At 31.9% G+C, this 27,922-nt stretch overlaps 1 long non-coding RNA gene across 1 annotated transcript; it reads left to right on the top strand.

Moving 5' to 3' along the window:
- The first annotated feature begins 22 nt into the window (after positions 1-22).
- Positions 23-13,710, top strand: LOC129987841 (uncharacterized). The gene is made up of 3 exons (XR_008785597.1): positions 23-104; positions 4,096-4,152; positions 12,609-13,710. It is a non-coding gene; the product is annotated as an uncharacterized LOC129987841 (long non-coding RNA).
- The last annotated feature ends 14,212 nt before the right edge of the window (positions 13,711-27,922 follow it).

Raw genomic sequence — 27,922 nt, forward strand, 5'->3', positions numbered from 1 at the left:
ACGTTGCGATTGAGAAGCTAGTGGGATAAACGTTGCGATTGAGACGCTAGTCACGTTATTATGTTTACTTTCAGATGTAGTCTCGGCATGAAAAGCTGTTCGTTGTAAGTTCTTATTGAATTCTTTTTCCTGTGAATGTTGAATTTTATGTATTTAAACCTGTAAATAATTACAGCAGAAATTTTATGATTTTCCTACCTAAATTCTGAACGAGTTTTAATTAAAACTGCTTCATTAGAACATGAAGTGCGGTGAGTTATTTACTGGCGTCCGCATACAATTTATCAGAAAGCTGAGTTAGTCATTAATTGATTTGATACGCTTTAACAGCTCCGCTTCACTTACAAAAAGCGTTTTTCCCCCCTTGTTATTTGACTCTATGATTTTTTATCTTATTAGAAAATGAAAACCATTGTGTTTCGTCTTTTTTTTAAAACTTATGAACAGTTAGATCTCACCATGTTAAATCTAAAATAAAATTAAGGGAAAAGGGTTTTAATTATCCAATTTCACTGTTTCTATGAATAATTAAACTATTTGTGGTAAAAGTGAATTTTAGTGTGCACCCAGCTGCGCCAACAATGCCAAGTCGCCAATAAAGATGGCGAACAAAATAAACAAATACTTGCGCGGAACAGTTACGGTTACTATTTCCCGCCATCTAATTAGAACTTTTTACTAATAAGTATTTTTTTTTTTTTTTTTTTTCATACTGCCCGGTGTCTTCTACAGATGCTGAAGGCATCTGTAGAAGGCACCGGGCAGAATTTTTTAACTTGAAAAAAAAACATCCTACGGCTTCGCTAGCAGCGGAAGCGGGAACCTAGTAGCTTCGCTAGCACATTGAACATAAGGACTGTGTGGATAACATGAACTGTACATAATCAATTGAAAAGAAAGAATGAAGGATGTTGTACGAACGGATTTCAGAAGGAATCCTGCCCGGTGCCTTCTACAGATGCCGAAGGCATCTGTAGAAGGCACCGGGCAGGATTTTTTAACTTAAAAAAACATCCTACGGCTTCGCTAGCAGCAGGAGCGGGAACCTAGTAGCTTCGCTAGCACATTGAACATAAAGACTGTGTGGAAAACAGAAACAGTACATAACCAAGAGAAAAGAAAAAAACGGAGAAATAAGCAATGGGAACATTCACCATACAAAATTTCAAACAAACATACTTTCCCCACCTTCATCAACTTGTAAAAAAATATATTCCACTCACCCTCCATCCATTCTGCCGGTTCGATATCAAACCATTCTCAATACAACATTTCAAACAAGCATCCTTTCCTAATTTCATTAACTCGTAAAATATATATGTATGCATATTTAACTCGCCCTTCAACCATTCTACAGGTTTGAAATAATCCCGACATAACAAATTATGAAGGGAACCAACCGTTATAACACCAAAAGAATTACGAGAACTGCGAAGAATTCCATTTGCAGCTGTCTTTGAAAGTGAGAATGCAGACGATTTTTTTAAAGCGAATACTGACAACTAAAAATTGCAAAAGAATAAATATTTTCTGTTCGTATTCACATTAAAAAAAGAAAGAAGAAAATAACTTTTAGTTATAAGCTTAAATTTCTTTATTTAATAAATTTTAATTATAATAAAGAACAAAAGTAAAATCTTTAATCGATATTTTTTTAATTTGACATTTTTCATAATTTAATTGTAGTTTAAGTACAACTCAACCATTGCAAAAAGTAGTAAACAAAACAGCAGTACGGTTGCTATAAGAGGGATCCGATGAATTGCAATATTGGCGACAATCGGCTGGTGCACACTAATCTTCACTTAGGCCCTATTTGTTTCTAGTATAACCATTTGCAAGTTAATTTTAAGGCTTATTGCATTGATTTGGATTTTCAATATTTTTTAATGCAAAAGAAGTTTTGATCTTTCTATATCCTTTACTGTTAAATACTATATTCTAGAGACATAATCACAAATTAATAAAACCACTTCTCTTAATGATACATTTTTTCCTCTTTTTGCGTGATATACAAAGAAAAAAAAAAATTCCATGATCAAATAATAAGGATTGTACTTGAGCTACCACTTTATTTTCTAAACATTTTAATTTTTAATGTGATAAATGTTTATGTGGCAGATATTTAATATAAAAATATACATATACTGAAAAAGTGCATTTAAAGTATTTTATTTTTCAGATTAAGAAATAAAATGAAAAAGGAAATATTTTTAAATTTTATTTTTAATAATGTATATAGAAAGGGTATCAGAAAAACTTCAGAATGTATCATTGACTAGCTTTTTTCCCTCCTTTTTGCACTTCTTATTTTTCTCCGTCCCTTTAAATTCATGATTTTACTCAAAAATACACTTTATCTTTCATAAAAGTTTTATTTTCAAATAAATAATGTAGATTCTGCTATAATTAATCAAAATTTATTTAATGCAGTATAGGTAATTTTAATTTGTCATCTCTAGTAAATATGAAAAGTAAGATGTTAATGAAAATGAATGAAGCAAGGTACATTTTTTTTAAAGTCCTATTTTATTTGTTAAATATCTTAAAGTTGCAGATCAAAGCATTATATTTAAGCAAGACAATGTTTTTTCCAGTAACCTTTCAAATGTTTTATAATGAATTTAAGTATTGTTAAACATTTCATCAAAGTATTGAAACTTACTTGTAAATGTAATGACCTGTATTCCAATGTACATACATTGGAAGATGATAATTTGCCAAAAAGCAAAACATTTTGTATTTATAGTTTGCACATTCTTTAAATTTTTTTGACTATTATAAATCCTAATTAATATCAAGCTGTTTGATTTACTTTTGGTAAATTCTTTGGAGACTTCTCCGATTGTTTTAAATGTTTAATATTATAATATGAAATTTGAATTTCTATTATAATCTTTTATCATATCTTATTTTCTTTTTATCATTACCATTATTGTAAGTGGCCTTGGTGAAATTTTAATTAATATGGGATATGAATTTGAAGACATTTCTTTTTATCATTACTTTATATGGTATAGTTGAAATTTAATGCTGCATATTTTTCAAATTATTGTGCCAAAGGAATAAATGCTTTTTACTTTAAATTGTATTTCAACATAATTACTGTAATTACAAATATTAATGCAATATTCTGTGTTATTATTATTATAATAATAATCAATATATTTGTAATATTAAATGTTCAAATATTAATGTAAGTACAATATACGATACTTATAAACATCAATTGTAACAAATATTTGAGAAAATGATTTTGATTTTATGCCAAACATCATTCTAATTCAAAGAAAAATTAAATATCTAGAACAGCCTTAAGCATTGTGCTGATAATTCTTTTCAAAAACATGCAATAATATGCACACAAATTATGCTTCTAAAATTAGAGTAATGATTTATGTTAACAACAATATTATTGAAAGCCTAAGCCATTGTGAGAAATAGAAATAAAGAATGATAGCATTCATCATGTCAAAAAAAAAAATTTCTGTATTATTAAAGATCTCATAATACAGCTGCAGATCTTGCTCATTAAATGAATAAGCAAACAATTCTTTGAATTGCTGATTTGGCTTTAAACCTTTCTATTTTATTTTGAATTTTCTTTGTTTACTTTTAACTGTGCTAGCTTGTGCTTTAGATTCCTTAAGTAGAGCATATTATAAGTATGAAGAATTATTTAAAGGATTCAAAATATTAAAATACATATAATCTTAAATATTTTGGATGAAATTCTAAAAGAAGGCAAAGAAACTTCAATTCTTGAAGCAATTGTTTGATATATTTGACGTTACATGAAAATATTTATTTAGAAATAGAGAAAAATTATAAATACATATATCTATTAGATTTTTGTTCTATATATTTCTCCTTATTAATTATTATGTATATATTTCTCCTTATTATCTATATTAATTATTATCTATATATTTTTTCCTATTCTATATATTTCTCCTTATTTTTAATTATAATTTAATACTATTATATTAGTTTAGTAGTGTTTAATTTGACAAATCAAGGCATTATTGTTTTTTTTTTTTCCTCCATATGTACCATGTTTTTGTTAATTCATATGTTATTATTATTTTTTTCCAGATCTGGTGCTTACTGATACATTACTAAAAAGAATGCAACCACCGAATCATTTGTTGAGTAAGTTATGTTCTTTACCTACTGTTAATTATTTTCAGGTATTTTATGAACATAATTATTTACAGTTTTTATATCAATAAAATCATTTTTTTAAAGGAGCAGTTAATTCATAATGAAAATATTTTTAATGAATTTGCATTTATTTTATATTTGATGTATGATTGATTTATTGAATATTTCATGTATGGAGGATTTTTTTCTTTTAGTTTAATGAGGAAAGTTATTTAGCAGAAAGCAAATGATGAAGAAGTAAAGTAGTTATGAAAGTGAAAATAATTTTGATAATAATATGCTATTAACCTTTAAATGACATTTAAATATATACTGCAGTTTAAATATAATTTTTCATACATCAAGTTTTCATATGTGCAAGTATATAGGCTGGCAGACCGAATTGAAAAACTGAAATTAAATTGTAATAGAATAATTTTTTTATATCATCCATATAATTCTACATTTTTGAATGATTTTGTTAGCATTGCCGTGGACAGATGCACAGACTTTCCATAAACAAATTTTTGCAAAAATATGATTGAAATCAATACTTAGTATGATCCAATTCACTGTAATGAATTTCATCTGTCTAACATTAGCAATTTTGAGATACATATCTAGTCCAGGTAGAGTTATCTCATTCTAAAAATAGTGTTTGGTTTTAGAGAAGTCTGTTAACTAAAGTTTGACTAAAGCTTGAAATTGAATTTGAGAATTTCATGATTCTCTTTGTAAAATTGATTAATTGCCTGCTATATATAAAAATATCTTTATATATATATAAGAATAATAAATGCATTTTTTTCTATCCTTTACAATTTTCTTATTGAAATTTTAAATATTTATTCAGACTAAATGGTATTAATCAGGTAATGTAAGGGGCATAGTTCCAGGCAAATTTTAATTGATGTTTCCAACTTCAATAAAATAATTTAAAATTAATTGCAATAATTCTAAAACCACAGTCTGCTGAAATTAGTGGATGAAATTAATTGAAAAATCTTCACCTCTCATTTGTTTAAGAAGAAATTAGTACATGGATTGAAACAGAATTGTAAACAGGTATTAATATAATAAAAGTGGAATACAATGACATGTAATCTTATCTGAATGATTAGGGTTCAGTTTGCTTAAGAAAAAAATGGATGAAGTAGATAGAACACTTGGGCTGGTTAGCATTACAAAAGGGTGAAAACTTTGAAGAATTTGAAAGATCTTTTTATTATTATTATTATTATTATTATTATTATTCTTTTTCTCTTGTCTTTATGTTTTTAGAATCTTTTTAAAAAGTGTTCCCAAATAGATCTGGAAAAAAATTAATGCATTTAATTTTTTTTCAATTCAATTTTTTAAAACTTGATTTTAAAACCTGTTAGTTAACCTTTAGATTATTATTAATTTCAATTCAAACTTGTTTTAACATCATTAACAGAACTAGTCAAAATTTTATGTAGATAACACCAAACCAGCAGGATTTTAAGTGAAAATATTTTTTCAAAAAAAAACAAAATTATCTAAATAAATCTTCTTATCTTTAATGGGACTCTTGCATCTACCCGATGCCTTTACGGCTGTCGATTCAATTTGCCGTCTTTCCCCTTCAGTAATTCTAGCACTCTCATGGGTCATATATTCCTATAACCTCAAGTTCTCATAGTCGATCCACAGCAGAATTCATCAAATGCAATGATATAACATGCATATTATTATATCGATCACCTTCAATAACCTCCGTCGTGGGAACAAGGCTACCACTCAAGTTTTCTGTACTTATTAAAGTGTGACCCAACCTAGTTTCCAACACAATTATACCAGAACTTAATTGTACAGAATTACCAGTCATTATCTGTCCAGCAACATTGGCTCCTATAGGCAAATCAGTAACATAATCTTTTGAATACAAATCTGATATAACAGTTTTGTTTTCTTCCCACTCCCTCAATGTCAAAAGAGCTCTAGTTTTAGGCACATAGCTGCATATTCTTTCCTCAGACATAACCTCAATATCTACAGAAAAATTACCGTTTAAACTGGAAATCTTAATTTTGTGTGCCTCATGCAAACGTGGCTCAATATCCCCCCCCCCAAATTAGCTTTGCTCTAAATGCTGCTTCCTTTTAAGTATCCATTTAAGCTCTTTAATTATTCTTGTACTTAAATAGGAGAGCTGAGACCCAGTGTCGATGAGAGCTCTTACATTTACTGCTTTATTACCGTTCTCAAGTACGACTCTTAAAGTCATCAGTAGAACAGTTTGCAGAGTACTGTTAGTCATAATCTTAGTAGACACTTCAGTTCCGTTCTTATGTGAACTTAAATCCCGATCTAGACACATCAAACGAAAGTTATTGTTACCACAGTGCGTACATTTGCCTTTAAATTTACAATTTCGGGACACGTGTTTTAAACGTAAACAAGAAAAACAGGCTCCTTTCCTAGATAAAATCTTCCTTCTCTCTTATAAAGTCAATTTTCAGGCCATATAACAATCCTCTATGGGATGCTTCTTACAGAAAAGACAATCAAAATTCCTCCTACTTGAATTCGTTGTATTGACATCTGCCTTTATTCCTCCGTTAATCCTAAATCCGGTTCGAGTCAGCTCGATCATCTCCTCGCCATTAACCTCTTTCTTCAAAAAAGTCATCAAGGTTTCCAGTGAGCGACTGTCATCCCTCTCATCCGATCTCGCACGATTTCTTTCCCAAGCTATGAGGGCATCTTCAGGGAGACAAGATTCAACCAAAGGTATCAGAAAATCTCCGCACTTTTGTTGAGTTCATCCCAAGTTTTCCAGGACTTGCAGCGTCCCCGTGAGTTCATCATATAAAGCTGAGAGGTTGGCTGTAGCTCTACCAGATGTGGCATTCTTCATTACCATACTTAATAATTCTCGGACGTAAACTTGTACCAAAAGGTCTTCACGCCCGAAACGTACCTTCGAAAATTCTTCTGCCTTTTTATAATTTGCCGGTATTAACGGCAAGCTCTCGATGACTTTAGCAGTCTTCGACCCAGGCACCATTACTTGAAGTATATATTGGAACTTATCTTCCGCAAGCAAACTTGCATCCAAATCAATCTTCTCCAAAAATCAAATCCTTTAGCATCACCAGAAAATAACTTCAATTCTATCTTCGGAAGTTTAAGCTTTCGGGTTTCACTCAAATCCTACAGCAAACAGTTTCTGTCGATCTCGCTAAAAGTTCAAAATGGCGATCTCTGTATCCCTACGAAGCCAAAATGATAAGTTCAAATTAAGGAGTAAAAGCCTATAGATTTTAAAAAGACAAAAAGGTTCTCATGTGGATCTCTACCAAGCAACAAGGTCAAAGTCACCGCTGTTGTTTTGAAGTAAAATAAGCGCTGAGCACTTAAATAAGGGCATTCAACAAGGATATGATATACTGTTATTCCACAGTCACAATGTGGGCATGTTGGCAATTGATCATTTAATAACAGATGTCTATGTGTGAATCTAGTGTGACCGATTCTCAGACGAGTTAAAACTGTGTCATGTTTTCGATAATTCAAAGAAGGCCAGTTTTCTATGGTGGGCTTGCAAGTATGAAGTTTGTTTAGAGTTTCTGAATCCCACTGTGTTTGCCAGTTTTTGTAAAGACAGATTTTTGCCTGTTTCTTCAAATCGCGCGCAGGTATGGGTGTTTCTAAAAAATGAGTTGCGGATTTGGCACTCTTATCAGCCTGCTCATTCCCACATATTCCCACATGGGATGGTATCCAACAGAATAAGACTGTAAAGCCACGAGAGATAATCTTATAAAATAGGTCTAAAATCTTTAAAATATTTGGATGAGCATGATTTTGGAACGATTTTAAAGACTGTAAAACACTTAAAGAATCAATGTAAATAATATAGCTTCCACTAGGTCTATTTAAAATTTCTAATAAAGCATGCAAAACTGCAGTGGTCTCAGCCGTAAAAATGGAGCAACATGAAGGAAGTTGAAAACATGATATTTTATCTGGAAAAACCACAGCAAATGAGGCATGGGTAGATGTCTTAGATCCGTCAGTGTAAATAGGAATGAAAGACTGATAATGAGACCTGTGTTCAAGGAATAATTTTTGATAAACAATATCTGCTGTGTCCGATTTTTTAAAGTTTTCAAAAGGGTTAAGAAAATAAAAGGTATGGTTTCTCCATGGGGGGATACTGTTAAATGGATGTGGGGATAATTCTAGATGGTTCATATTAAGTTTTGATAAAATAGTGCGCACCTTGGTTAAAAATATAGGTTCAAAGTTCTTTCTAGCTTCTTGCAAACGAAGGAGAAAAGGTCGAAGTTTAAAATCGTAATATGGATGGCAAGGATGAGACTGAATTCTAAAATAATAATATAAAGAAAGCATTTGTCTTCTAAGGTGTAAATCTGGTTCGTAACACTCAACATATAAGCTTTTAACTGGAGAGGTGCGGAAAGCTCCAGAACATATTCTAAGAGCTGCATGGTGAACAGGGTCAATTTTTTTCAGTATGCTTTTCCTAGCTGAGTCATAGACTGCGCACCCATAATCTATTTTTGAAAGGATGGTAGCTCTATATATTCTCAGCAATGAAGTTCTGTCAGCTCCCGAAGATGTATTAGAAAGAACTTTCATGATATTTAAAGCCCTCTCACATTTTTTTTTTTCGTAAAAAAGTTAGGCGGGATTGAAACGTCAGCTTTTTGTCGAAAGTGATTCCTAAGAAACGAATTTCATTTAGAAAAGGAATTTTTTGATCATATAGAATAATTTCAGGGTCTGGATGAAGATTTCTCTTCCGACAAAAATGTACTCCCGCTGTTTTTGCCGTTGAGAAAGTGAAATCATTTAAATCTGAACATTGTTTAATTTTGTTCACAGCCGTTTGCAGTTGTCTCTCTATAAAACACATATGATTTCCCATACAAGAAATATATAGGTCGTCTACATAAAGGTATCCTTTGACATATGGTGGAAGCTGGTTTAAAATGCTATTAATCTTTATAATGAAAAGTGTGACACTTAAAACACTGCCCTGTGGGACACCTTCTTCTTGGGTAAAAATATCAGAAAATTCATGTCCTAGTTTAACTTTAAATTGTCTCAATCGTAAAAAATTTTGAATAAAAATTGGTAAGTTTCCTCGTAGATTAAAGTCGTAGAGATCTTTCAGGATGCCATATCTCCATGTGCGATCATAGGCTTTTTCGATGTCGAAAGAGATGGCCGCCAAGTGTTTCCTCTGTAAAAAAGCAGAACGAATATCGTTTTCTAAACTTAAAATATTGTCTAAAGTTGATCTTCTCTTTCTAAAGCCACTTTGGAATTGATTAAGAATTTTGTTTGTTTCCAAAAATTATATAAATCGTCGGTTAATCGTTTTTTCTAAGAGTTTGCAGAGACAGTTTGTTAAAGCTATTGGGCGATAGTTCGAAGGATTCGTATGATCTTTATTGGGCTTTAAGATAGGAATAATTATTGCCTGTTGCCAAGAAGACGGAAAATATTGTTCCTTCCAAATTCGATTAAAGAGATACAACAAGTTTTTCTGCGATTCGTAAGTTAGATGCTGGATCATTGCATAGCTGATGTTATCTGGGCCAGGTGAAGATTTATGAACATTTGATAAAGCAAACTGAAGTTCTTGAAATGTAAAATTACTATTTTAAGGTAAATCGGATTAGGACTCAAAGTTCAATTTTTTATTCTCAGAAAGTTTTTTGAAATTTAAAAAATGTGGATTATAATTTTCGCTGGAGGATGTACTTGCTAAAGTAGAAACTATTGTATTTGCTATGTCTTTTAAATTTGATATAATCTGCTTATTAACATTTAATATTGACACAGTATTAGAAAAAGGAGTGCCTGTAGCTTTTTTAACTTTTTGCCAAAGTTCTCGGCTTGAAATAGGAACTTTTAAGACTGAAACAAATTTTTGCCACGACATTCTATGACTATGTCGTTGAATACGTCGAGACTCTGCTTTGGCTCTTTTGTATGCTATTAAATTTTCGGTTGTGGGATATCTTCGAAAGTTGTACATTAATAAGAAAAACTGCTTTATAGTTTCTTAGAGGATATCGATTCGTTCGAGTCACTAAAGGACATTTCTTCGTCAGACAAGTGAACACTGAAGAGAGGATCATTGTCCGAGTCTTTGTCTTTAATCTGTTCTTTTAAGAAGTCTTCCTGTGTTAAGGAATGTTTTGTTGAAGACTTCGTTTGGGCTCTACGCTCTGTTAAAATTCTAGTACGTTTATCGGCTTTTGTTTCTTTAGCTTGTTTAATTTGGTCAGATTTTTTGTTTGCTTTCTTAGTCTCAACTTTCTGCTTGGTGTTTGGTTTAGATTTCCCAGTTTCAATGGATGCAGAAGTATTTTTGAGTGGGGAATTCTTAACTATCGGTTTTAATTTAGATAATGGGGGGCAAATTATTTTTGTAATGCTTTCGTCAGTCAGTGTACTTGAGGAAGTTACAGATTTCACTGCATTGCTATAAGAAAGTGGTCTTTGTTCATGTGTTAACAGCTTTTTAGCTTCAAAGTATGGTATGTTTTTCTTTATTTTAAGTTCTTGGATTTTCTTTTCTAATTTCCATTGTGGATAATCTCGGGACTCAGATTGATGTGGTTGTTTACAATTTACACATTGCGGGTCTGCAGAGCAATCATTAGCTTGATGGCCAGCAGTTGCACATCTAGAACAGGTCTGTGTCCCTCTACAAGCAGTCTTGGAATGACCGAAACGTTGGCAGTTATAGTACCTGATAGGATTAGGTATATAAAGGCGTACTTTGCAGTTTAAGTAGCCTGCTTTAATGCTGGATGGTAATTTAGTTGTATTAAAAGTTAAGATAATACTATTAGTGGCAACCAGAGCATTTCCTTTTTTCATAAAAATGCGTTTCACTGCAATTACACCTTGGCTGGCAAGGCCATCAAGAATTTCACTTTCAGGAGAATTCAAAAGTTCATTTTCAGATATAACACCACGGCAGGAATTAAGTGTCCGGTGAAGTGTTACAGAAACGGAATGATTTAAAAATGATTTGGCTTGCAAAAACGATTTCGTTTGAAGAGCAGAAGTTGTTTCAATCAATAAGTCGCCCGACCGAAGTTTCTTGATTGATTTTGGACTACCGTCAATACCTTTCAAAGCTTTTTCAATGGCAAAAGGAGATAATTCAGAAAGTTTTCCATCAGGAATGGAGAGAATAATAATAGCAGTTTCAGATAACGGTTCAGTGTCAGAAGTAAAAAAAACCCATAAGAGTCAGATAAAAGTTCGGGTCTCGACGGCACCGCCCACCACGGAGCCCAACCAGGGGAAGGCAGCCACCGGCTCCAGACATTCCCAGCCTCGGCGCTTACCATGGTGCTAGCCGGAACCTATACGCTGAGAGTATAGGTTCCGGCCCCGGGGACAGTGACCACCCTTCTCACCCCCGGGGACAGTGACCACCCTTAACGCCAAGCCCAAGAAGTGACCCCTTCGCTTAATCCCCTTGAGCAGCCCAGTCAAATGTCTGGGATACCAGCCGATTGATACATCAGGGACCGAAATGTACCACCCGTCTTAAGGGTCGCCACGCACGGCAAACACATGGGGTTTTTGACTGTCCATGAGAAGCAAGAAGCAAACAGAGCGGCAACCGCCTCTCATGAAGAGCTCCCTCACTTACCGTCGAGGGATGGAAGGATGAAGTATAGAGAAGGGGCAGGGGGGAATGGGAGAGAAAAAGATTAAAAGATCCCTGGGTACCTCGGGATTAGGACACCCGTACCCACCTAAAGAAGGTGAGCCCCTGAGGGGGTGAATGTTAAAATCTGTGGTTTTGGAGAAGCTTGTTTGCAAAATTCATCGCTTTAGGAGTTTAAAAAAACTTTAAATAGAAAATTAGTAAATCCGAATAATTGATTTTTTTTTTTTGAAGTAAAATGCTTGAAGTGCAATCTTTTGCAGGAGATCGATTCTTGCAATACAAAAAATAATAACTATGTAAATGTAAAATAATAAGGCAAAGCAGTCAACCTTTTAGGCTTTCGCAATCGCTAAATTAATTTCATTTTTTTTTTTTTTTTTCCTCTTCGAGTCTCCACCACCCCCAGTTTTGAGATGAATAGCAAAAATACTACATCTTTTACTTTTTGTATGGGGAAAATTCTTGGCAAAGTTCTCCATTCACAATATTTTGAACGTTTTTATTTCCTACGAATGCTCACTACCCCTAGATGATGTCATCAATGTTCATCTGCTCTCTTCTCACCACTTTGAGAAATATTCATTTAGTGGAGCCCTCAATCGCAACATCTGGACATCTTTCGCCATTTAGTTTCGTCACTTTAAGTGAAGCTAACTAATTAAAATGCTCTATCATTAATATGTCAGTGTGCTGCAGAAATAATAAATATTAATTTTGCTGTTTTTATTTGCTCTAAATGTAACGCTGCATTTTTTTTTCTCTCTTTTAGGTTCCAAGATTGTGTTGTCACGAACTTATTGACATATTAATGAGAAAAGTTGATATATCATTACATCTTTTGGAATAAAAGTGGAACGATAATAAAGGCTTGACTTTTCAAAGACCCGCAATCCCAACTTCAACATGCAGCATATCTCGATGGAATCAAGAACCAGGAAATAAGAAATTCTCCAATACATCTGTTTAGGAATTTTTTATCAAGCTATAATTTTTATTACTTACTAGTGTATATATGTGAGTATTGTTAAATACAAAAAAGAGGAATTTATTCTTATGATTCATGTTATAAAATATTCTTCCAATAATTGCATTCAAACTTTTCTCTTTTGATTCACCTAATGAAGAAACTTCATTTTAGCCATATATGGTCAAAGGCATTTAAATTATATTCGTCGTGAAAATTTAATTGCAAATCGGAATTAAAGAGATATTTCATGCTACTGACGTGCAGAAAAAAGTGTCTTAAAAACGCAATTTTCTCATTGACCACTTAACGGAGAAACCATATGCTTGCAAAGTTTGTGATTTTTTCTCAGCTTTGGAATTGAAAGAATCGTTTATTGGTGCACACGAAAGAGAAACCACATACGTGTGACATTTGTAATAAAGCATTTTTTTCAGCTGTCACATTTAAATATTCATTTAATGCCGCATACGAATGAGAAATCCTACGTTTGCAGCTTATGCAACAAAGTCTTTACTATGATTTGGAGTTTAAAAAGACATTTAAGGCTGCATGCACAGAAGAAACAGTTTATATGCGAGTTTTGCAAAAAAACCTTTTCCGCTATGAAAAATTTAAAATTACATTTACGGACGCATACGGGAGAGAAACCATATACTTGTGACTTTTGTAACAAATCCTTTACGGTTAAGTGGAATTTAAAATCGCATTTACGGGTGCATACAAAAGAGAAACCGTTTAAATGCGAGTTTTGCAAAAAAGTCTTTACGCAGCAAAGTAATTTAAATGTACATTTACGTCTGCATACGTGAGAGAACGGGGATTTAATAGTACATTTACGAACGCATACGAAAGGGAAACCGTATGCATGTGATTTCTGTGATGTAAGATTTTCTCATTCCATTTCTTTAAGGAAACGTTTGCCGAAGCATATCATAGCAAATGAATGAATTATAGAGTGCCTGTTAATGGGAGAGTATTTCACCTCCTCTTAAAGAGAAACACTTATAATAATGATTTTGTAGTAAGTTAACGTTTCAAAAAATAAGGACCATAAAAGTTTATTATTTTACTCAAATATGTTTAAATAGCCTCTTCTAGGAATTCTATTTTGTACAACACGGCATAGAATGCATATTCATTGTTATTATACAAGGTAATTCTTATTTTTAAGTGAATGTTCCAACTTTTTAAGGCTATTAAAGAAAACAAGAAAAAATAATCTTGTTGTTCATCCGAAATTACAAATAACAGTTGAAAATTTAAACAGTGCAGTTATAAATGTTCAGCAGTAGCTCCTCCAAAAAAAAAAAAAAAAAAAAAAAAACGAACATTATCAAGACGATACGATCACTCATTCAATAACCTTTCAGTTTCTCCAATATCAAGCTTTGAAAACCTGCAGATATGCATGTTTTAATTTTATCAACGTCAGTGCAGTTTGTTGTAGCCCCAGATTAGTTTATTAATGTAAATATGTTTTATACGCTTACGTTAAAATGTTTCCAATAAAAATTGTATTTTATTGAAAAGTATTGTAAATTAAAGTACTTCCCTTTTACTATTGTGTGTGCCTATAACTTGTATAAGTTTTCTTCTGTGACATTTTGCACCTTCTTGAAGTTTCAAAGCTGTGATTTATTATGAGAAACGTAAACTCTAATATGTAGAAGTAGGACTTTATATGGAAGAGTTTAAATTATGGAATTTATATGACATGGTTTTTCCTGCTTCAACTGTGCATCTTATATTAAACCATTTTGTATTGAATACATTTTGTACATTTTTTCCTTAAATTTCGAGTATAGTTTTAAAATGTAGATGGAATGATACGTAGATAGAGATTTGGAATGTAATGATACGTTTTGTGTTTCATTGTGCAGAAGATTTTTGGTTGTGCTATTATAAATGTAGAAAAATTTAATTTAACGTTCTTCAAGAAGATTTCTGAAAAATAATGTATATTTCACTCTTGATATTTTACCACATAAATATTACAAAAAAGTATTGTATTTAATTTTTTTTTTTTTAATTTTCTGCCTATTACGTTTTTTTAAATAAATCTTATTTTGTATATTTATTTCCATTCGTAGTTCATTGCAAGATTATTTTTTAAGCTGAATTTTCTATGCATTTGCTCATTCTCGGATTCATAAACTCCCCCTCCTTCTGTGCTTGCGTCATTGCGGAAAGTTTATATTGGATTAACCTTGGATTCTCTGTTTCCTATACAGTGAATCCAAAATTTGTGCCAATATTTTGAATTCCAATTAATTTGAAGAAGTAGTTACGTACATTGATATCGCAAATTAATTCATACAAATATAAAAAATTTTGTAAACTGACGAAAATAGTCGATATGGACATTGTTATTATTCAGTTGTTTTGATAATATCAATCGATGGAATTGTGAATAGTATTGATTTTGGAACAGTAAAAGAATAAAAATTGTTTAAATACCCAGCTTTGTCAATAATATGTGAAAAAATAAATTTCGAAGGTATGGAGTATTTTATAGAAATTTCTTTTTAAATGTTCTTGATCAAAAGAGTTCAAACACAAATCAATAACAAGTAAGTGTTTAACTCTTCTACTGAAATATAAATATATAAAGAATTTTTCTCACAATCATTTATATTACTGTGCTTCACTTTTCCAAATATTGTTAAACTTCGTGTGATACATTACTATAGACGTAATACATTCTTCTATTTTATCAATTATGTTTCATGCAAATATACTTCCATAACTTTTCAAAACAATATTCTACAAAGTCTATTTAAGCATATTCTAATTAGTGTAGTAAACATAATTATTCAAATAATATCTGTTTTACCTATATATATATATATATATATATATATATATATATATATATATATATAAAGATTTAATTTTTTGAAATCAGATGAAAGTTTCGAAGATAGTGAAGACTCTGCATTTTTGAATTCGCTTTAATCCAACGCGGGAAGGCACAATTTATTTACAAGAAGGCGCCGACAAAACACGCTCACTGCTAGCAAGAGATTAGTCAAGAAATGGTAAAAAAAGAGGGAGAACTTAATTATCCCTGTCTTATATAACATAAAATTTCGATATGGATTTCTGAGAGGAATTTCTCACACGTGCCGACCTAGACAAAGGAAACAGAGGGATCCTTTAGAAGAATCTGTTTACATCAGCGATTCTCTATTTTTTCACTCGGCACGTGGGAACCGCTGATGCAATCATTTTTACAAAGCTTCAGTTGAATTAATTAAAAAGAAAAAGTGAAATGGGATCAGGAAATAAGAGAATATTTTAGAATGATTTTGACATGGGCTAAATTAGGCTAAAATTTAGAAAATTAATTAGAGTTAAATTAAATTTTAAGATTTCATTACATATATATAGTTTCCATTCTGATATATGACTTCTTTAATCATGAAATTTTTATTAAATCTTAAAAGATGAAGTAAAATTAAATTTTCTGCAATCATAATCATAAAAATTATTTTGAAAAAGAATTTAATAACAATTTTTTGAAGTAATAATTGAAATGACGGAATTGTGCATTTTAGATTTATGAATCTGATTCTTTTTAGCTTTTTTTAAAAATTAATATAGATAGATAGCCAGTTATGGATTAAAAATTTCTTTTATTTAAAAGCTTAGGCAGAAAAAATATCACAATTCTTATGTCAGTTAAAACTTCTACAAAGAATATTAGCCGCTTATGGTGACCAATTTGTTTGTTAAGATAGAGTTTTTAGGCTGATAATTATTATGAGATGCATTTAAAAAAAATCACGTAGTTATTTAATATGATTAAAATGCATGATTTCAATTAAAACAGTTTACAACGAGTGTATATTAGGAAATAAAAGTGGAAATGAAAATCTTACTATGGATGGAATGATTGGCAAACACATGTGCTTAAATGTTTTGATGGAGAGTTTGAATCTTGTAAGGCCATTGTTTCTTATAGAGTGTCCAATTGAATTTAAAATATTATGAAATTAAATGAAAAATTGTACGAAAATGAAATTTATGTCTTTGAAAAGCTAAATTTATTTTCTCTTAAGATAAAACTAAATGTCCCTTTTAAAAGATAATTGTTTAGGAAGATGTATCAATTTCTGAAGGCAGAATCATATCGATTATAGCTAGACTTTAATACATGGGCGGCAAAATTGGAAAAAAAAGAAAAATTAGCAATTTTTCACCAAATACAATCTTGACAATTTTTTATTGCAGCTTTAAAGTCACTTGTTAGCATTTCTGGTATGCATTCATACTTACAGGATTGGTACGATTTTGATGTGCTTGGCGAGAAACTGTACATTAATCTTAAGTCTAAAAAACGATTATTTATCTAAGAACAGTTCAGCCTATTTTGCGTTTTATTGAACTTTTTGTTTGAAGCCTATTTCTTGATTTCTTTTATGTCTTCTTTCCTTTGACTGAATGTCCTCTTTGTTGACATGGCGATCTGTCTCCTGAACACTTCTAATAATATTTTGCATCTCCATTCATTAGCTAAGCAAAACGTTTGATTCAGCACAGCAGTAGAAATGTCCAATGAACAAAGCAGTCTGAAATTCATATGATGTTTTGTTTATATTTAACTATTGCCATTCGATTAATACTAATAAGCTCTATTCCTGTGCCACGTACGTTCCCGTTTTATATATACAGACTAGAAATTATTTAGTTAAATATTTTGTGGATTGTTTGGTTAATACATGATTCATTTTAATATTATTTCGTGGTTCTCAAATTATCTATGTGTAAAATTACCTAATAAATCTGAAGTACTTCACCTTGTTTATCTTCAGAACATTGCACACTCTATTATCTTCAATAATGGTATGATTTCACAAATATATATATATATAGCAACAAACGTATTCTTTATTTCGATTACTGAAACAGTTGTATGGAATGATGTATTTAAAATAATAAGAAGAAATATTCAGAAATTCAAATTTTGTATTAAAATGTAAGAAAATCTGCATAGTTCAAAAGTCTGTAAGAAATTATTTTTGATTTCTTAAAATGGAATAAAAAAATTCTGACATTAGCTTCGATTTAATAAATAAAAGAAAGAGTAAATATTACATAAACTAAAATTCTTTAATATATTAACAATAAATCTAATCTGCTATGGCTTTGCCACCTTCCTTGTGTCTCTGAAGTACAGAAATATTGGAATGCTAGAGATCTAAAGGCGTCATAGCCATTCTTTTGGGTATTTGTAATAAATAAATAAGCAATAAAGCTTCCATAACCAATCAAGTTATCATTATTCATTTGTATTTTCAATGTACTGAAGATCTATGTTCTTTATGAAGAAAATGAAAATATCTAGGGTCAAAATAACAGCTTTTATAAATATGGTGAATGAGCTGCAACTTGAGACCATACAACAAATAAAATTGAATGCATGAAAAATATATGAGGTAAATTAGCTCTCTATTTCGCATATTCTCACTCAGCATGCAATTTTCATATTAAGAAGGTAAAAAATTGAAATTATTTATATTGCATTAAGTCAGTAATTACTTTATATCTAATTATATATTTTTTTACCTAGCAAACAGTATTTATCTTTGAATAAAGGTGATAAGAAAGCAGCAATCTATTTTCTAAATATGTCAACAACTAAAATGAAATCTACGACCGCAAATTTCAAGTTATCATGTAAGAACAGTATTATTTTTAAGTCATTATTTGTCCTAATTAATTTAAGTCTTTAACTAGTTTAAACCGGTTTGAAACAATCACGAGACTTCTCTATCAGTCTCAATCCTTATGTATATATATATATATATATATATATATATATATATATATATATATATATATATATATATATATATATATATATATATAAGCGGAATGCAGGTGCGACAAGCAATGAAGAGATTGTAATTTTTTTTTATTATTTCTTAGACAAGCATAATTATTTACAAGAAGGCGCGGACAAGGTAAATCCACCACATTGCGGGCGGCACAAAGGCAGAAGTGGGGAAGAAGAGCGAAATAAATTATCCCTCGTTTTATATAACATGAGATATGGATAGGGAAAATATTTTTTTACAGTACTAATATATTATTAAGATTCTGATAGGGATTTCTGATGCATGTCAATCACAAGTAAGGGAAACACAGGGATCTTTTAAGAAGAATGTGCTTACTGGACATTTTTCTATCCCTTCACGCTGAACGTGTGAAATTGTTGGCGTTTAGCCGATTCAGCAAATTTTATAAAGCTTCTCTTGGATTAATTAAGTAGAGAAAGTGGAATTGGATCAAGAAATAAGAGAATGAACTTACTATGGGCTAAATTCAGATAAAATCTTGGAAATTCATTAAATTGAAATTAGGAGTTTAAAATATCATTACAATTTTTCCCCCACCATAAGCCGTGGAAGTGCATCAGGACCCTTGACACACAGCCGTTGTTACTACCGAATTACTACTTGTGGCTACTGTCCGTTGTAGTGTGCTGCTTTGTGTTCGTCTCGGCTGTACATATTTGTCGTCGCTGTATTAGTGATTTCGTGTTAAATAAATCGTGTTATATATATATATATATATATATGTGTGTGTGTGTGTGTGTGTGTGTGTGTGTGTAACAAGTTGATGGAGTTAGAAAAAGGATGCTGGTTTGAAATTTTATATGGAGAATGGTTTGATTGATTCATTCTTTTCTTTTGATTATGCACTGCTCGTGTTAAACACACAGACCTTATGCTAGATGAGCTAACGAAGCTACTAGGATCCCGCTCCCGCAGCTAGCAAAGCCGTAAGATTTTGTTTTTTTTTTAAGTTAAAACATTCTGCCCGGTTCTTTCTTCAGATGTCGAAGGCATTGCTTGCTCTACATTTTGCTCTCTACACAACACACTGGCGCAGCCGGTTTGAAAAACTTCTTTACCTTAAAATCGTTAAGATAAGCAGTGATTATGATCTGATAAGATAAAAAAAAATCTCCGATAAAATACTTATCAGTAAAGATCATAATTTTAATGCAGAAAGTGATAACGTACGTGTTTTGCAGAAGTATTTGTTTATTTTGTCCGCCATCTTTATTTGCGACTTGGCATCCTTGGCGCAGCAAGAGGCACACTAAACTACACTTTTACCTCTCTAATTAATAATTTCTTATTCTTCAATATAGCATTTAAATGATATTGACCTAAAACAGTTGTAAAAAACTGCTTTTACATTCACATTTTTGAAAGAAAAGGTCACTTTTATTCAATTAGATTTAAAAACATGGATTGAAAATTGAATATTGTCCAGTACTAACTTGTTAAAATTTTTATTATCTTTCACACAAGACATAACACTTATTGAAGATTTTGAAAACAAGATGGCATATTAGGTTCTATTTTATTTCTAATGAGGTTAAAATCATATCCAAACAAAAATAAGGGAACTTTAAAACTTACGCAATTTAAGGAAAATCGACTTCGGCCAGATTTTATGTAGGATATTTAGTAATCTTTTAATAAGTTTACTTCGACTCACAAAATTGTTATCACACCATTGAAGCTTTTGTCAAATTCTTCTCTCAAATAAATGAACCATAAAAAAATAAATTATGGTGATTTTCATTGTTGATTTTTAAAGATTTTGATAATTCACAAATAATGAAAGTTTTTATAATAGTGTCCAAATTGCAAATATTTAAATTTTAAAAAATTCAAAATAATTTACAATAAAAGAGTATTATAAAAATACAAAGCATTCAATAAACTATCATTTACATACTCAGGAGTAAAACATTACCTCTTTATAGGAAAAAAATAATATGTGTCTTTTTGAGGAGAAAACACAAGACATATACTCAAGAAGGTCATTTCAAAAATTACTATTCTTCCTAAAATTAATGCTTTTACAATCTATGGCTTTCAAAATCTTAGATAGCTTGCTGCAGAAGTGAATCATATTTATATAGATGAAATTATTTGTTTATATGTAAAATGACTGAAGGTTTTGTTATATATTATGATCCAGTTGGAAGTGTCATAGAATATTCAGATTCTTGCCACATACTTTGAGAGATGTACAATTTAAATAATTGAAAATGCAATTCATTATTATAAATTTGTAATCCCTATGAAAATGTCTACAGCATTCTAGCTGGAAGTTCAATTAATCTGATTGCTTTCATGACATTTACTGTAAATAAATTGAAAAATATTCCTAAAAATATAGCTTTGAAATGAAAAATTAATAATAGCAAATCGAATAAGAGAAACAACTTTCCCTTTTGGTTTATTGCAATTTATTTGTCAAGATTTGCCTTAAGTCACAATTTTTTTTCAGGCTATTTTAGTTTTCGCTGATCACCCAGATCTATTATTAGGAGCTGAGATGTAACAAGTTTTCAAGTTAAAATATGTCTGCTTATACACATCATAGAGTAATAAATCGGAATCAAAAATATGTTTCAATAAAGAATTTATTTATGAAAAACATTAATGCGTATTGAACACACACGCACTCAATTTATGTCGATTGCTCTCACATTATTAAAAAATCACCACACAAGAATAAATTTGGACTCTTTTTCCTTTTATTCTGGTCATCATTGATTAGCAGGCGCTGCCCTGCAACCGCACACATACTCGCTCACGATACACGATACACTGAAGTGTTTTTTCCTTTGCCGCAAGAGGGCAGCACAGTGACAGGTCGAAACACGTATGTTATCATGCTGAACATATCACAGAATGCCATGCAACAGTTAGCGGCAAGTACTGTAAAATATCTTCAATAATTACTATGGGTGTGATATGAGAGAACACTTTATTTGCGATTATTTACATAGAAAAATTCGAAAGCCTATTTACATCAAGAAAACGAAATCTGAATTAATTACACTGGTGTGGAGTTGAGTTGCAACTGGTATGACGCTTACAAGTAGGTTTGATGATTCACAACACAAATTGGCAATATCCAAATCACTGAGAAGTCAAATAATATCGCTGATGAATTTTTTTTTATTTAAAAAAAATAAATAAATCTTATTGCTTTTGAGAATTTCTGACTGTTGACAACTGATTCTTATTCAAAGAATATTACATTTCCAGCTTGAAATATCCATTTTAGTTCAACAACAAGATAAAATAGGAAAAAATGTACAATGGTATAGCATTTCATTAGCTCACACACACACACACACCTGCTTCCACACACATACACACACTTATGTGTGTGTGTGGAAGCAGGTGACAATCTCCACGAGATGGCGCAGGCGGCGCCAGTGAGAACCCTAACGCTGGTAGATAGAATGAGACTAGAGCGAGCGGGTGCTGGACTGTTCGGATTGAATGGCTGTGGACCGTGGCAGCACGATGAGGTGCCCACGCTGTAATATATACCGAAAGTTGTAAATATGTATAATAGAACCTATATTTAACCCTAGATACCGTTTCGTAGCGAGTGTTTTCGAAGGATGGATACCTTCACTCCCACACACATACACACACACACACACATATATATACTTGTCACTATGTAAACATGTATACTGAAGAAAGAGATGATCTTATTTTTCAAAACTTAACTAAATTTTCTAGTCTTCATTTCTTCGGTAGGAAAACTAGAAAATTCTAAAATTGATCCGGTCTAAGAAAATTTTTTAGTAATGTTACATTATTTACCCAACAATTATTAGAAATAAACACGCAACCTTCAAGATAAAATGCTTACTTAATAACATCCCATTGTTTCCTTTTTAGCTTGTGCAAAATATTAAAAACGGTTTACACTCGACCAATTCAAGCAATAGAAATACTAAATTGACATTCGTTCGCGAATCCGTATCCATTTTGAGATAAAGCAGAATCATTGATGTAACAACCTCTCAGGTCTGTAACGATGAAAAAAAATATATAAATAGGATTTAAATACAACAGATATTTATCATAATGAAGAATAATTTATTAGTAAGCTTCAATTTCCATGCCATCTAAATAAATCTGCCCCGCCTTAAAGATGAAACAGTACTGGATAAAATTTGAATCAATGCATTTCATTCTATTCATAATTTTTTTGAAAAAATTATTTCTGGATTAAAAATTTTTGATTTTTAATTTATAGTGAATTTGTTTCATTTGTATTTTTCCTACTTTAAAACTCAAAAAAAGAAAAAATAACAGTTCATTAGATTTATATACAGCTTTTACTTTCTTCTCTCATCATCATGGTGTAGAAAACATCACTTAGATGATCAGTTCATTTTGATCCATCATTGGCGATGTTTATTTCAATGAGATTTGCTGGGTATTTCTTGTGATATTTGTGTTTTTTTTTCTTGTTATTCCGGCACCTTTGGTAGGAGGGTGACCCCATGTCCCATTCCCTTAGTCCAATAAACCGCAATTGATTAGTTATTCTTCATTACATTTGTAAAGCCATCAACGGCCTTTATAATTATACTGTAATACTTATTCAAAAAGAAAAATTTTATAAATATGTTTTAATTAGGAAATTTTATTGAATTAAAGTTTAAATAATAGAATTTAACTAAAAAATGCTCTTTCTTTTTCGAATTTAGAAACATTTAATCAAGATACAACAAACTGAGATAGACTTCAAATCGCATTTTTGTTTCTTTGTTGCTCCAATGACCAAAAGCGGCAGCAGAACCATTTTAAATCAGCCTTTGAAACAACTGCTTTTTCAGCCTCATTGTGAAATGTATTTGCCATTTTATAACTTTTCATGAGGAAAGTCACCTTCCATTCTTGGAATATTTTTTGGTTCAAAAATTTAGCTATAAAAAAGTTTGAATTTCTTTTTTTTTTTTTTTTTTTAATCTTCATTTAAAAGTTTCAGTAATACAAAATCATCAACTTCTGGATATTTTCCTAAATTCAAATAGTCCGTGTCCACAATCAAATCACAGTTGATATCAAAATCATCTTCATCATCAGGAGACGTCCATTGATCTTCTTCACTCTCAGAATAAAAAATTTGCCTCCTGAATTACATTTTCTTTCTCTGCATTTCATCTTTTGCCAATGTCCTATTTTTTAGCTTGCCTTCATCATTTTTTTTATTGTGTACGACTTTTGTCTTGGTTTTCATAGTTGTTTTTAATCTATTTATCGTAAGGGCTTGTTTTTTGCATCTTTCATGGGGAGCATTTGTCAAAATAGCAGCCTGCCTCTTCCTTCGTACTTTTCTTGTTCCTTGTCTTATGCCAGCTTCTCCTTCCAACGGTGAAACAGTGTGTGGGATCAGGACGTGGGGATCATAACATCTGCAGCAGTTGAGTGCCATTTCTTTCATATTCTGCACCGGAAGTTTCGTCAGGATCCATAGGCAATAGATTAGAATAAATGCATTCCAAAAAAAGAAGAATCACTGAGATGCATTTGATGTAGTTTAAGGATGGTCCGTTACGTAACTTGGAAGTAATTGCGAATCGGGAAATATGTCTGGGTCCAGTGGACTTCTGATAATGCCGGCGGTTATATTGCTCTCGGTATTAGCCAGTGGGAGATAAGTCAATATTAATATTGACTGTTTGGTCTTTCAATCTTTCTTTCTTATGGAATCTTTGGCTGTTTTTAGCTTCTAGTACACAAGATTATGAAAAAAAATTGAATAGCTAGTCTTTTGATAGCTATTTAAATTCTTTTTTTTTAATTTTTATTTATGAGCTTTTACCAGTGTAACGTCACTTTTAGCACACACATAATCATCATCAGAATACATCAGAATATGCAATATGTCTGATCCATATTCCATTTTTCCGCAAGTCTGAAACTATATTTGTCGTAACATTGCGTTAAATAATTGTAGTAACGTTTGTTTTATTAAATGAGGTATCCCGATTGAGACTCATTGCTCAAGAAATGCAAAGGTATCCTAAACTTTTAGCAACCTTTGAATAGGACAATTCTTTATGAAATGTCGCTTTTACTTCTTCAAAAATAACGGCTCGGGAGTCGGAGGTCGACTTGCCGTTCTCTTTCTGTTTCGAACCGTGATTCTGAAAAAATATTAGTCGTTTGACATCATTCAAAACACAAGGCCAACCTGCCTCGCCCGGCTTATGCCAACATGCCATTTTCATTTTGATTCCATTTTTAAAAAGAAATATTAAATTAATTAAAAGACATACTCTCATGAATATGCTCATGAAAATCAAAATACTAAATATAACACGCAATAAACTTAATTGGTAATACTCTACATTGTATACTCTAGAAGAAAATCAAGTGAGTAGTAAATAATTACTTCTCAAGCAAAAAATAACAATTTAGCCTCTATGACTGCAGGTCCATATGAAACCGACTGAAAACTTCTGAGCATATGAAGTCATACATCCTGTTCACGCTGTTTCCACTTCTAATGTTATTTAGTGGATCTTAACTGCGCTATTAGCCGAATGCCAACTTGTCCCTGGTACCAAATAGCCCCGGTCTCCCCTTCACTAATTGGAGTAAACTGAAATATAGAATGTGCTTAAATATATATTTGTAGAATATTTTTTTGAAAAGTCATGGAAGAATATTTGCATGAAACATAGTTGATAAAATAGAGGAATGTATTATGGCTTTAATAATGTGGCGCACAAAGTTTAGCAATGTTTGGAAAAGTGAAGCACAGTAATATAAATGATTGTGTGAAAAATTAATTTTATATTTATATTTTAGTAGATGAGTTAAACACTTAATTGTTCTTGATTTGCCTTTAAACTTTTTTGTTCAAGAACATTATAAAAAGAAATTCATATGAAATATTTCATGTCTTTGAAATTTGTTTCTTTAAATATTATTGACAAAGCTGGGAATTTTAAACAGTTATTATTTTTTTTCACTGTTCCAAACAACTAATGACAAATTGAATAGACATAGAAAATGTATCTTCAAATAATAGAGCAATATAGTTTTTTGTACTTTTTATTTTTTCTTTAATATGTATTAATTAAACATTCAGTATGATCTCACCAATGAAATCAGAATTTAGCGCTTAATTAATCAGCCACATTTTTGTCACTTCTTTTAACATTTCTTACTCTCTGAAAAGCTAATCAGGATCATTCAAACAATGGCTGTAAAAGAATGCACTCACTGCATACTTTGTTAATTAATATACAGGGTGTTTCAAAACTCATAGGCAGGAATTTAAGGGGTGATAGAGAACATCTAAACAAGCAATTTTCATCAGACAAAGCATGGGCGGAGAGCAAGCTGTCAATCGCTAGATGGCGCTGCAATGGAACGTTTTCTTACACATCGTCATTTCTACAATGGGTTTCAGAAAGTATGGCGACATACAGTAATCAGAAAATGGCGGACATTCATTTTATGTGTGGTCTGGCAAGTGGGAATGCTTTTGAAACCGCAAGACCGTGCAGGTTGCGTTTCCCGAGAAGACACGTTGAAGGGATTGGTCGGGGTGGGCCAACAACTTGGCCGTCACGCTCACCGGATGTCTCCTTTCTTTTTCCTGTGGGGCCATTTGAAAAGTCTTGTCTACGAAAGTCCTATCGTTTCCGACGAGAATCTAGTTGCCCCGAATTTCTGTTGCTGCCGGCGCCATGCGAGAAATACCAGATGAGTTTGAAAATGTGCGCCCCTCATTACGTCGCAAGTGCAACGCCTGCATTACAGCAGCCAGCTTCTACAATTTTGCCATACAAGTTATCTATAAAACCAGTCTTTTCTATAACTAATCTACAGGGTGGTTATAATTAAAGTTACCCTGTTTAGACCTACGTAGTGTCCGCTTTAATGGAAGGATGTCGAAGAAACTTGATACTTAGGTTGTATAAATCATGGGGAATAGAATTCTGCAATAAAAAAAATTAGTTCAAATTTCAACCGCCAGGTGAGAAGGCGGCGCATGAAAAACTAAAAACACAATTTTGAACTTAAAAACTTTATTTAATTATAATATATGCTCAATGTGCATTCCATTTTCTTCAAGCACGTGTTCAAAGCGCATTATGGCGTGTTCAACCGTGGTAGGAAGAATTTCTCGATCAATTTCAGCAACTTGACGTGTTATACTTGCTTTTAATTGATACAGAGTCCGTATGCTTCCTCCATAGACACAATCTTTCAGGAATCAATCTTTCAACCACAAATCACAGGGATTCAAGTCCGGAAAACGCGGAGGCCAGGCAGTTGTAAAATTTCTTGAAATTACCCGTTGATCTTCAAAATAGGCACGAAGCAATGCCGTCACTGGTCGAGCAATGTGAGGTGGTTCACCATCTTGCATAAAGACAATAGTCCAAAACATTCTCGTTCTTGTAACGCAAGAATGACTTGCTGCTGAAGAAGGTCGCGGTAACTGGCACCCGTAATGAAACTCCTTTGAAGGCCATGAGGCGTGTTCTCCTCAAAAAAAAAAAAAAAAAAAAAGGACCAAGAATGAAATCAGCAGTACAACCACACCATACAGTAATGCAATCAGGATGTAGAGACTGTTCATGCACATCATTAGGACTTGCAGTACCCCATATGCGACAGTTCTGAGTATTAACTGCTCCTCCTAGGGTAAAATAAAACTCGTCCTACCACAAAATGTTCCAAGGCAATGAACTGTCAACGGCTATTCTGGCTAAAAAATTCTAGCAAATTGATTTCGTTTCTCCGGGTCTGCAGGATGTGTATGGATACTACTTTACAATGGGTCGAAGAACTTTTCGTACTGTAGACCAAGGGAGGGAGAAATCACGTGTGGCCGCTTGAGCATTTGATGAAGAATATTACGAATCAGACGCTTTTTCGACACGATAAGAGCGACATCTTCCGCAGTTTCATTGGAAATCCTTTCTCTTCCCTGTACCACACCCAACTCGCCAGTCTTTTCAAATATAATAATCATCTTTTTCAAAGCCAGCCTGGACATAGGCCCTTTTCGTAAGTCTTTCAGGCGCCTATATTCTCGCAGTGCAGCTGACAAATTATGCTGTTCTGATAAAACAACTTTATCAGTAAAGCTCTTTATTTCTTCTCTACCGACATTGCGAAGAATGATTTTGCGGCAGTGAGTACTGGCTTTTTAAATTACTCTAAATTTGCATAACGGCCTTTATCGTACATGAAAACCGCCATCTATCGGCCAAAATTTGAACTAATTTTTTTTTATTGCAGATT

Source organism: Argiope bruennichi, chromosome 10, assembly GCF_947563725.1.
Source record: "Argiope bruennichi chromosome 10, qqArgBrue1.1, whole genome shotgun sequence".
NCBI classification, from domain to species: Eukaryota; Metazoa; Arthropoda; class Arachnida; order Araneae; family Araneidae; genus Argiope; species Argiope bruennichi.